Raw genomic sequence first — 11193 nt, 5'->3', positions numbered from 1 at the left:
CTCTGAGCGGCCCGCTTGGAGGCAGGCTGTGCAGCATGGCCTTTCCCAGTTTGAAGAGACACTTGGCCAACAGTCTGAGGCTAAGAGGCAAAGAAGGAAGGCCCATAGCCAGGGAGACAGACCAGGGACAGACCGCACTTGCTCCCAGTGTGGAAGGGATTGTCACTCCCGAATTGGCCTTTTCAGCCACACTAGACGCTGTTCCAGAACCACCTTTCAGAGCGCGATACCATAGTCTTTCGAGACTGAAGGTTGACAACAACAATTGGGAACAGTCAAAAGACCCTTGATTAGAGTAGGGTAAGGGCAGGAAATGTTTAACTCTGTATACATATATCATACAGATAGTTCTGAGTGAGGTAGTTCTGTGGCTAGCCCGCCCCCTTACCCTTCTGTTTGTAGAGTCATGTCAGCCAGCTTCACCCTACCCCACTGGCAATTGCAGTTTCTTGTCTCCCCCTTTTATTTTCTGTCTTAGCCCCCAGATCTTAGCGGATTGCTGCTGCTCATGTATCTTCATGCTTGTTTGATTGGGCTCCTGCCCCTATTGCATGGTCTTTTGCTGCCTTTCAATATTGCATCATAGATTAGTGTCTGTCACTCCATTTGCAAAGACTTGCTGCATTTGAAACTTCTCAATGTCAAGAGAGGGCAATTGTATTTCAGTTCTGCCTACCTTTTCCTGAAGGGAAGAAGCAGTCCATCTCCACACTGCTCCGGGAATGGGAGATGCAGAGAGCACTGCTGGGGACCAGGCCTTCCTGAGGTGGACTTCGCTCTGTGGTCCGTACCAAACACCAGCCTGGCCTTTCACTCGGCCTCTCTAGTAACTCCACTGTTTGGCCCACCTGGATGCTCAGCTCACTGCTGTGGCCGGCTGTGAAGTCTTGTAGCACCACAGTCAGTTCACATCCTCCAGACAGCTGCCAAGGAAGAAAATGGGAGTAGGAAAAAGAAAACAGTCATGTCAACCAAGTTATAATGACATTTGATATCACATTTGACCTGAATAACTTTGCTTTGGAAGGTGTGACTTTGCTTTGGAGGGTGTGATTAACAGTGCCATTGCAACTCTTCAGAGTCTTTGTTAATTTTTTCTTTCTCAAAAAATCCAGTTTGCTATTGTTCATTTTCATTTTGCAAATTCTCCATGAATAGGTCACTTGTCCTCATATTACTGATGACTATGGGCCCAATCCTATCCAACTTTCCAGCACCAATGTAGCAGTGCCAATGGGGCATGCACTGCATCCTGCTGTTGGGGGGGGGGCAGTCATGGAGACCTCCTCAAGGTAAGGGAACATGTGTTTCCTTACTTCAGGACAGCATTGCAGCTGCACCAGAACTGGAAAGTTGGATAGGTTTAAGCCCTGTGTCTGCAGAGTGAGAGATGTGCTGTCAGAAAGCCTTACTTGGGATCTTATATTTTTAAAAATTAATAGTACCGGGGGGGGGGGAAGAGACTCCCCATTGGGCAGTGGGTTCAACTCAGCCTCACTGTTTTCCTATTTAAAATCTTATCCAAAGCTGCTATTTGAGGAAATGCACAAGTATAATATAGATACGTGCAAGGATAACTTCCCCTAATACCATAGTTCTGAGCAAATCCCCCCCTAAGTTGGCTTCAATTAATTTATTTTTCAAAGGTGAGGAAATCTGATTGCAGATGGTCTAAGTTTGGCCCTCCAAAAAAAACAGGTTAAAAATAAACACTTTGAGGGCACATGATGCTGCTTCATTGTGAATGCTGAGAAGGTTTAAGTCTGGCTAGTGCTTGGATGGGAGTTTGTAAACATAAAACAGCAGTGACCTTGCTGAAAAGATATGCTTGAACAAGCCCTCTAGCTGTGGTTGGACTGCTCCTACCAAGATGACCATGACTCTGTACTTTGAGTTCTGATTTATGCCTGTTAAATTTGCCTTCAAGAGGTCCTCATCTTTCAGCAAAGGAAAGTTTACTGCAGGATGACTTATTTTAAAGTGATGGAGCCCATGAGGCATCTACTACTTCTCTTGGGAGACAAGACAATGATAATTATAATCATTGTTAGCTAAAGAGTTCCATCAGCGTAAATGGTGCATTACAAAATTAAATAAAGCAGGCACTTGCTTTAACAATTTACCATCCCCAAATGAGGCAAAGGAGAGAAAGCCGCAAGGGAGTGCTGAGAAAAACAAATTCAAAAGCACAAATACTTATAAATGTAAACTGTGTGTTATCTCAGGCATAACATTTGTGGGCCAGACATTGCTGAGGCTATTCTTCAGTGTTTATTGTAATGTTCCATTTACAAGGAGGTAAGAATAAATTCTATCCCAACTTGCTTCTTACGAAGAGCTTTAGTCAAACATACAGAATATTTGCATTTTAAGTTGTGAGGAGGAGAGGTCTCTTTCAGAGTAACTTGTGTCTTTTGCTTTTGCAGCCAAAGAATGATCCTAAGGTTGTTTAGAATCCTTCATTCTGTCTGTAGCTCTATTCTATCCTGTCATGACCTTTGGTTAAAACAATACCCTTTTCAGTATATGTATACAAACAGAATTACATGAAAAGTCTATGCTAGGATTGAAAAGATGAAAGAAAAAACAAAAGCCAGTCCAAACCTGTGCACTGAGGATGTGTTACACCAAGGTGGTCCAACTTTCACTGCTAAGGGGGCCACAGTACCCTGGCCACAACCCCCCTCTCCAGGACACAAATGTGGAAGTAATTGGTGATAATGTCATCACAAATTACTTCTGGGTTCTGAGCTGCTAAAGTCACTTAGAAGAAGGTGGCAGCAGGAGAAGCAGGCAGAGGGGAAAGAGGAGGTGGCGGTGGGTGTAGCAGGGCTTTTTAAATCTCCCTGCCACAAGGTCCCAGCTTCTCTCTTTCCAAAGGAGAAACTGGAACAATGCGGCAGGGAGACTGAAATGTCACTGAAGCAGTAGGAGGGTGTGCATGCAGGCGTTTCTTGAGGGCTGCTGAACAAGGTTTCACAGGCCACACGCAGCCCTCTGGCTGCATGCTGAACCACACTGTGTTATACCATTTTCACTCTCAACAGACTGAGGCATGTAACAAAACAAAAAAAATACAATTGATGATAAAATGTAGTTTTATAGTACATTTGGACAGCTCTGATTTTGGAAATCTGGTGCAGTTTACAGGTTTTAGATCCCAATAGTGCAGATGTGTGAGATGTTTCAGATCATGCTGATCTCTCACTGAGGACTCAGTTCTATCCATCTTTCCAGCACCGATGCAGTCACAACCAGCATGGATTGTGCAGACCATACAGGTCGTTTTCCACCAGAAGCGTGGTTGCTGTCCTGAAGGAACAATCTATCTTTTGCCAGAGGTGTTCTTGAGTCTGGATGAACATACAGTCAGCAGGTACAGAAGCTGTCACTTAAATATTTCCTCAATATGCCACAAGTACAGAGCAAGAGGGAACCAATGATGACTGCTGTCCAGGTTGCCTTCCTACTTTTGCCTTCTTATCCCTAAAATAGTTCACTCTATCCTTGTTTTTCTTTCTGCCACACCTTGGAAATGCTTTCCCTTCTCAACTAGTTCCAAACCTTCATTTTTTGTTTGTGATGTGCCCTCTAATTTCCATGACTGCTGAGGATGTAACTTGTCTGAAGTCCTGCTCCATTACTCTTGGCTTCCTAAAACCTTGCCTATATGCCTTACAGTTCCAGGATGTATTCAGAACTCCCTCTCCTCAACAGTCTCTTCTGTGGATCTTACAAAGCAAGGATTTAATCAAAACACCACTCTGGAACTACATGGGGAGGAATGTAATAGAACACTGGTTTAGATTGTTAGACAGTGTTAGACACTGGCAAGTTCTTCAGATCAGGACCTAGTAGATTATCTTCTAAGATTTTCAGTTTTCTTAGCATGTTACTGAAAATTGAAAGGCAAGATATAATTTTTTTAACAGATAAGGAACTGGGATTTTCATAACTAAAATTAAAGCAGGAAAAATAAAGCACTAGTGAAGCTTGCAATTCCTTTTATTAAAATATATTCTCCATGCATTGTACAACATGACCACTAGGTGTCCATGTTTGCTATCTTATGGCCAACTAGGTACTTGTAAAGCCACAAGATTTAGAACTGAAAGTGGGTGACAAAAAATATGCCTAAACAGTGAATGGGTACCTGTAGATGATGTAATAATTGCTCTATTAGCATGCAGCAGCATCAGAAGAATCAGGCAATTATCCAGAAGAATAATTTCATTTGCCACATTCTGAGTATTCACATACGAACAAGAGGACAGTTGTTCACAGTAATAAATTGGCAGGTGTGAAACAAAGGCTGAAGGAAACTTCCTCCAGTTATGTGAGCTAACTTTTTAAAAATATAGCAATTTCTACTGCTAGGAAAGGTCAAGAGAACAAAAAAGCATAGCCCTAAATTCTGATGAATCACTAATTCATGCAAGGAGACCAGGCCCCACTGAAAAATAATCCTAGGCAAGTGGCAAGATTCCTCAAAATCCATATGACAATTGCACAAAGTATTTAGCTCTCTAGGACAAAACAAACACAGTCATTATAATGCTGAAAAAATACAATTTTCATTTTATTGTGAAAAATTAAGTTTCTAGTCCTTGTGGCTACAGATAAGCCTGCAAAACAGAGGCCAACTCTACCTCAGAAGGCATTTTGGAGCTGGACAAGACTTTTTGATTACATTAAATATTTGGACATCTTACAGGATTCTCATTTGTTGGAATCAGCATTTTATGTGGCATTTTACCACACCCCGGGTACCTTGGTGACTTAGCGAGAACATTCCTCTCAGCTGAGAAGCGGTACAGTAAGTAGTGAGAGTATTTGCATCAAATTATTTGTGACCTCTGTCTCAGATAAAGGCTAAAAAAAAATCAATTTATTACATTGTTCCTGCCAATAGCTTTTTTAATTCTTGATGATCTGGGACAACAAAGACCACTTTGGGCAGGAGGGCTTATAGCCCATCCAAACTCTGGTGCTTAAGGAGCATCTGAACTCTTTATTGTTACTAACAAAAGACACTTTCATCTTTTCTTAAGGTACATGTCTCTTAAAGTACAAGCTGAGATGTAGTTCCGTCACAGTGGGCTACAGCCAGACCAATTCCACAGAAGTTCACCAAGGACAGGAAACTGCCTCTGGCAGAATTACTTCAAGGGCATTTGGAGAGGCTTGTTTTGTCACAAAGGACAGGCTGCCCTTCCAGCCTCCCCAGAAGTGCAACTGAGCTTTCCTTTCTGACTGAGGAGTTAGAGATCAGACATACACTGAGAATCATTACCCAAGATTTGGCTGGCCAAGAAGAGGGGAAACAGAGTGTCTGAGTGTTGTGATGAAAGCTCATTTCCCATTTCATACAGCAACCTCTATAAACTATTGTGGCAAGTGGCTACGTCAACATATATTATTCTAGCCCACATCGGCCAAGTGGGAAAGCAAGAATAGTGTGCTGCTAGCCAGATCAAGGAAAACACATGTATGCATGTAAAGCACAAATATTAGCCACAGACAATAGTGCACTGTTTTAAGACTCTAAGGCCCAATCCTAGTCAACTTTTCAGTGCCAATGTAGCCCCAAGATAAGGGAACAAAGGAGGCCTTTGTGACTGCTCCCACCGCAGGATGTAGTGCACTCCCTGTTGCACAGCTGCATCAGCTGGGAAGTTGGATAGAACTGGGCCATTAAAGTGTAATTCTGCTCATGTCTACTCAGAAGTAAATTCCACTTGGTATTATCCCTTGCAAGTGTGATGACGGCTGCAGCCTTAGTGGCTGTCTAGTTCCCCCAGAATGAGTAGTAGAGTACAAGAGGAGCAGTATCATGTATTACGTCAACCACAATTCAAGGGATCGCATTTCCACAAGTTACCCACAATCTTTTTCAGACGAAGTAGGTGTAAAAAGAACAACTATTTACAAATGGGGCCTGTTTGCTACCAGGAAGGCTATTTGTGTTATATGGAACTGCCAAGTTCGGGGACTGCATGCCACAGCATACCAGTTGCTGGAGGCAATGGCCGGAGAGAGCCATTGCCTTATTCCCTTCTTCAACCTTTCAGCTGCCCAACACTTGAAACAGGATGTTGGACTAAGGATTCCACAGGACTCTTCTTAGAACTATGTAGTTCAAACAGACACTATAGGGCTGTTCATTTATTTCCCTACCCCACATATTCAGGGAACATAAGAGTGGGAATTAGGAACACCCCATGTTGGCCATGCTCCTAAAGACAGGGCAGATGGCTCCTTATCTGACTCTTCTGATTAATCCTAAGGAACGTCGTGTAATTACGCAAGCTAGATTTAATGTTGTTCCTTTGGCAGTAACCTCAGGAAGGTACCATAAGGTCCTTCTTCTTGATCGGCTCTGCCCTTGTTCTCTGCTCCAGGTCGAAACCCTCTCCCATATATTTTTCTCTTGTCCAGTCCATTCGGTTATGTGCTCTATTCATCTAGAGTCTAATCTAGCGAAGAAGAATGGGCTCCCAGAGCTGATGAAACTTGTATACTTATTAAATGATGGCCCAGTAGATGTGTTGCAGGGCACTGCTCATTCCCTTTTGTCAGTTGTAGAAAAGTATGGAAAGAGATTGGTATAACGTTTATTTGTATCGTCTGTTTGCCTTTTAACCTTAAAATTTGTGTGACCTTTATTTTAGTTTTACTTTATTTTTGATTCTTTGTTTCTTTTTATTTTACATCTTGTTTTACTCTGATGATTCATTTGTTGGAACATGAATTAATGCCAATAAAGGTCTCTAAACCTAAATCTAATATTTCCCTACCCCACATATTCAGGGAACATAAGAGTGGGAATTAGGAACACCCCATGTTGGCCATGGAAGGGATTGTCACTCCCGAATCGGCCTTTTCAGCCACACTAGACGCTGTGCCAGAACCAGGCTGTGCAGCATGGCCTTTCCCAGTTTGAAGAGACACTTGGCCAACAGTCTGAGGCTAAGAGGCAAAGAAGGAAGGCCCATAGCCAGGGAGACAGACCAGGGACACACTACACTTGCTCCCAGTGTGGAAGGGATTGTCACTCCCGAATCGGCCTTTTCAGCCACACTAGACGCTGTGCCAGAACCATCATCCAGAGCGCGATACCATAGTCTTCCGAGACTGAAGGTTGCCAACATAAATGTTGGCCATGCTCCTAAAGACAGGGCATGAATTAGGCCCCTCCTCCTACACACTGCCCGCATTGCCAATTAGTGTGAAGGGGCTGCCTGACAGCACTCTTCCTCTGTAGATACCTGCAAATAGTGCTCTTCAGGAGCCCTGGTCATCCCAGTCAATCATGACATGTGACAGGATTGTGCTATCACACATTTTTCAAAATGATTAACAGTTATCTAATTGCTGGTTCTGAAATATTTTTAACTAAATATTCTGATATGAAAATTAAAATGATTACTCATATAAATCCTACACATGATAAAAGTTGGGGCCATGACAGCAAGGGAATATGTAATGCCACAGGAGCCCAATTTCGTAGGTAAAAATAGGGTTATATCATTCTGTGCAATATGCTTGCATCTTGTTATTTTAGCAGTAAATCTCCCCATTAAATTTTATTCATTTTCTTTACTAGCTTTATGAGGCATCCAATAAAAGATGAAGGAAACATTAGCAGGAGCCTGAGCAACAGCAAACTGTAAGGCCAGAAAACAAGGACTAGAGATAAGCATCTTATCAAAGAGAAAAGCTACAGAAACTCTGAAAAATTCTTCTGCTGCTATGTACAGCATAATGAGAGTTGCAATTAAACCTGAGAATAGGAACATGCAGTGAATATACAGTAATGTGCAAAAAAGGAAAAGGGGCCCTTTCAACAGTCAAATCTGCAACCCTAAGCATGCTTACTTGGAAGTAAACCTCAAGTAAATCGGACTTCTGAGAAAACTGAGAAAGACCATCAAATAGTTTATAGCCAAGTGAGGTGTTTTAAGAAGGACATAAACAATCTAGGGCTGAAATAAAACTAGGTGAGCTGCCCAGAAGTGGGATCTTCAGTAGGTATATTTTCCATGCTGAGAAAGAGGCATGTTGTTTATGATCACTCAAACAACTGACTGCTACTGGAATAAAGGTGGCGGCAAGCCATCTACACAGGTATTTGTAGCAGGACTGCGCCAGCAAAAGTCACATTTTTTCTGTCCCACAGGTGCAGCTAGTATAGGAAGTAGGCATTATGGTTTATCAGTCCATACTGGTTTCCAGCTGCTCTATGTATCAGCAGGGAGCCGGGCCTCTGACAGAAGAAGGACCCTTACAGATCTGGGCAGCAAAGACACATTGGACCCTTTTTTAATGCATCCGCCTCTGCCACTGACTCAAGTCCCTTCTCATCCTCACAAAGCATTATCCAAGTCCAACATGACTAGCAGACTAACTATGCCTGAGGAGCGTTTGAACTCTTCAGCAGTGGTCCCATGCATGAAATCTTCCTGTGGGCAATACTGAACAACACTGTGAACAGACCTAGAGAACTTAGATGGTACTTCTCCATTAAAGAGCCACTGTCCTGCTACAGCACAAATCTGAATTTGAATATGTCTATTTGAATAAGCAAAGCTCTGGGAATTCAGTTTGATAAATATTAGCAGAGATCAGTAACACACACCACCCAAATCTACAACCCTATTCATATAACAGACAAGCTCCAGGCTGATTGAAACCAAGTGCAGGTCTTCACTGAGTACTAACACAAACTGTCATTATTATTACAAGTTTGGTTAACGGCCAACTTAGTCACTATAAACATGGAATTCAGAGAGAGAGAGAGAGAGAGAGAGAGAGAGAGAGGAACAGAAAATGATGGAGACTGACTGGCAACAGGAAGAAAAATAGATTAGATACTTGAAGTTTGAAACCTCTCTGTACTTAAATATTAGTTTTATCACCAGAGCTATAAAGGTCTTCCTGCTTGTTGTGTTTCAGTTGTACTATGTTCAGCATTGTTCCAGAGCCCATTTAGGTAGAAGGGAAAGAGAGGGACAGAACATTCTCTCTGCAATTTACAAAATGTTCTCTGCATGATTTCATTAGATATTTATTTAAAGGATTGATGCCCCACCATTCCCTCTGAAGTAACGGAGCACTCATTTAATCTTTCTTAGTGAAACAGACAGCATCAGTCACTTTTTTCCATCCCTGAGTGGCAGTCAAATAAGGGTGAACACATATTGCATGATAATTGAAACTGTTCCTCACTAGAAAGAGCTACATGTTATGCAAGACATGGAGTTGCCAATGAGGTCAGTTGCTCCACACTGAATTCTCCTCCTCTTCCCACAAAGTCTAGGATAGTTACTGCATCATTACATCAACACGTGTGTCTCCTTCCCATCATCATCAGCCAGTGATGTGGGGTGGAGATTGAGAATGTGATGCTCCATGTTATAGGGCAGAAGGGATGAGACAGAGATGGTATTTTTGACAGCAAATCCTCATACATAAAAAGTAGTTCTGCCAAATCTCCACCATTTTAGGAGGTCTTGTTTAATTCTCACATAGTGAAATCTTGAATTAATTCAGGAGAAAGGTGCTGGGGTTCTATGCATTCTTGAACGAAGGTCAGGCATGTGCCTAAATGAACCACGTGGCCTGATGGGCAGAATAAAAATTTTTTTTTGGGAGGGGGGCTTTAGTACTTTACCCCCACTGTAGCTTTCATGCCAACCATGGAGCCCCCACATTCTATTTTTAGTGTAAAAAAATCAAACCAACCAAAAACCCTTCAATTGGTCTCTTAAATCCTGCTAATGGTCTGTTTGGAATAACTGGGGGGGGGAGGGGTTTGCTGCTATCAATGAGAAAACATCCAGAGAAGAACCATAATATGTACACAGTCTTATACGCCAGATAAATCCACAGTGTTCTGTAACAGGTGGAAGAAACCACAACGGTAAGTGGAGCCATGCCGATATAATAAAGCTGAAGGGAAATGTGTTTTTATATGCTTGGATAACATGCACATTTCAGACTGCTTGGGCAGCTTGTGGCGCATCAGGGGGCCTTCACAGATAACCACAACTACATCCTGACTGCTGATTTTTGGACTGATGTCAGCAATCTGTGCAGAGTGCATACATCTGCTATGAGCATAGTCGTCTGAAGGATTGTGAGACATACTTCAGGAAAGAAAGGCCAATCTTGCACTGTTCCAGATTAGCAGCATATCTGTATTTGCCTGGAAAGGTTTCAAGGATGGGGTGCCCATATGTCACAATGCTTGCTATTTTTCTCCTTTTGCGTAACAGCTGGCTACAGAAGTTAGAATAAGAGATGGAAGTCAGTGCAGGTCTGATGTCTGCAAAGCTCTCAGAAGCATCGTGGAATAGGAATGGGGCCATAGCTCAATGGTTGGCAACCTTCAGTCTCGAAAGACTATGGTAGAAGCCTACAGCACCTGGTATTCCCAGGCGGTCTCCCATCCAAATACTAACCAGGCCTGACCCTGCTTAGCTTCCAAAATCAGACGAGATTGGGCATGTGCAGGGTAAGATACTGCCATAGCTCAGTGGCAGAGCTATGGCCCCATACAACAAGCATTGTATGGAGAAGATCCCAGGGAAATATCCCTGTCTAAAGTTCTGGAAAACCATCAGCAGTAGAGCATACTGAGCTAGATGGACCAGGATCTGACTCAAGATAAGGTAGCTTCATATATTCCTATTCAAATATAGTCATGCTCAATGAATTCATGCTCGAACACCTTGGTTTATGTTTAGACTACAACAGAGAAATAATAGTTACAAAAAATTCCTTAGGGCTCAATCCTATCCTACTTTCTAGCGCTGATGCAGCCATGCCAATGGGGTATGCATTGCATCTTGCGATTGGGGGGGGGCAGTCCCAGAGACCTCCTCAAGATAAAGGAATGTTTGTACTCATGGGCTATGCCACTTCACAAATTGTGCAGAGGCAAACTCGGGTATACCACCAGGGAAACAGTAGCAAGCAGCAGCCAATCACAGCTATCTAACTAATGTAAGTGCATCAGATGTTTTAAATGTTTTCTCAGCTTCACTTGTAGATCTAGAACTTATAATGAAGGCGATTAGTAAGCTTCCACCTACACAAGCTCTTCCTCAGCCGCACCCCATCTTTAGAGTGTCTGCATACACTAACAACCTGTTTGGCAAAACATAATGGTGGCTGATCTGCCTACTTGAT

General features: G+C 42.6%; 1 pseudogene; it reads right to left on the bottom strand.

The window, feature by feature from the left end:
• Positions 1-10414: 10414 nt before the first annotated feature.
• On the bottom strand, positions 10415-10535 carry LOC136638428 (5S ribosomal RNA; annotated as a pseudogene).
• Positions 10536-11193: the final 658 nt, after the last annotated feature.

The sequence above is a fragment of the Tiliqua scincoides genome, chromosome 1, assembly GCF_035046505.1.
Source record: "Tiliqua scincoides isolate rTilSci1 chromosome 1, rTilSci1.hap2, whole genome shotgun sequence".
In the NCBI taxonomy this organism is placed as follows: Eukaryota; Metazoa; Chordata; class Lepidosauria; order Squamata; family Scincidae; genus Tiliqua; species Tiliqua scincoides.
Note: the sequence above shows the minus strand (reverse complement) of the source record. Positions and strands in the feature narration are given on the sequence as shown.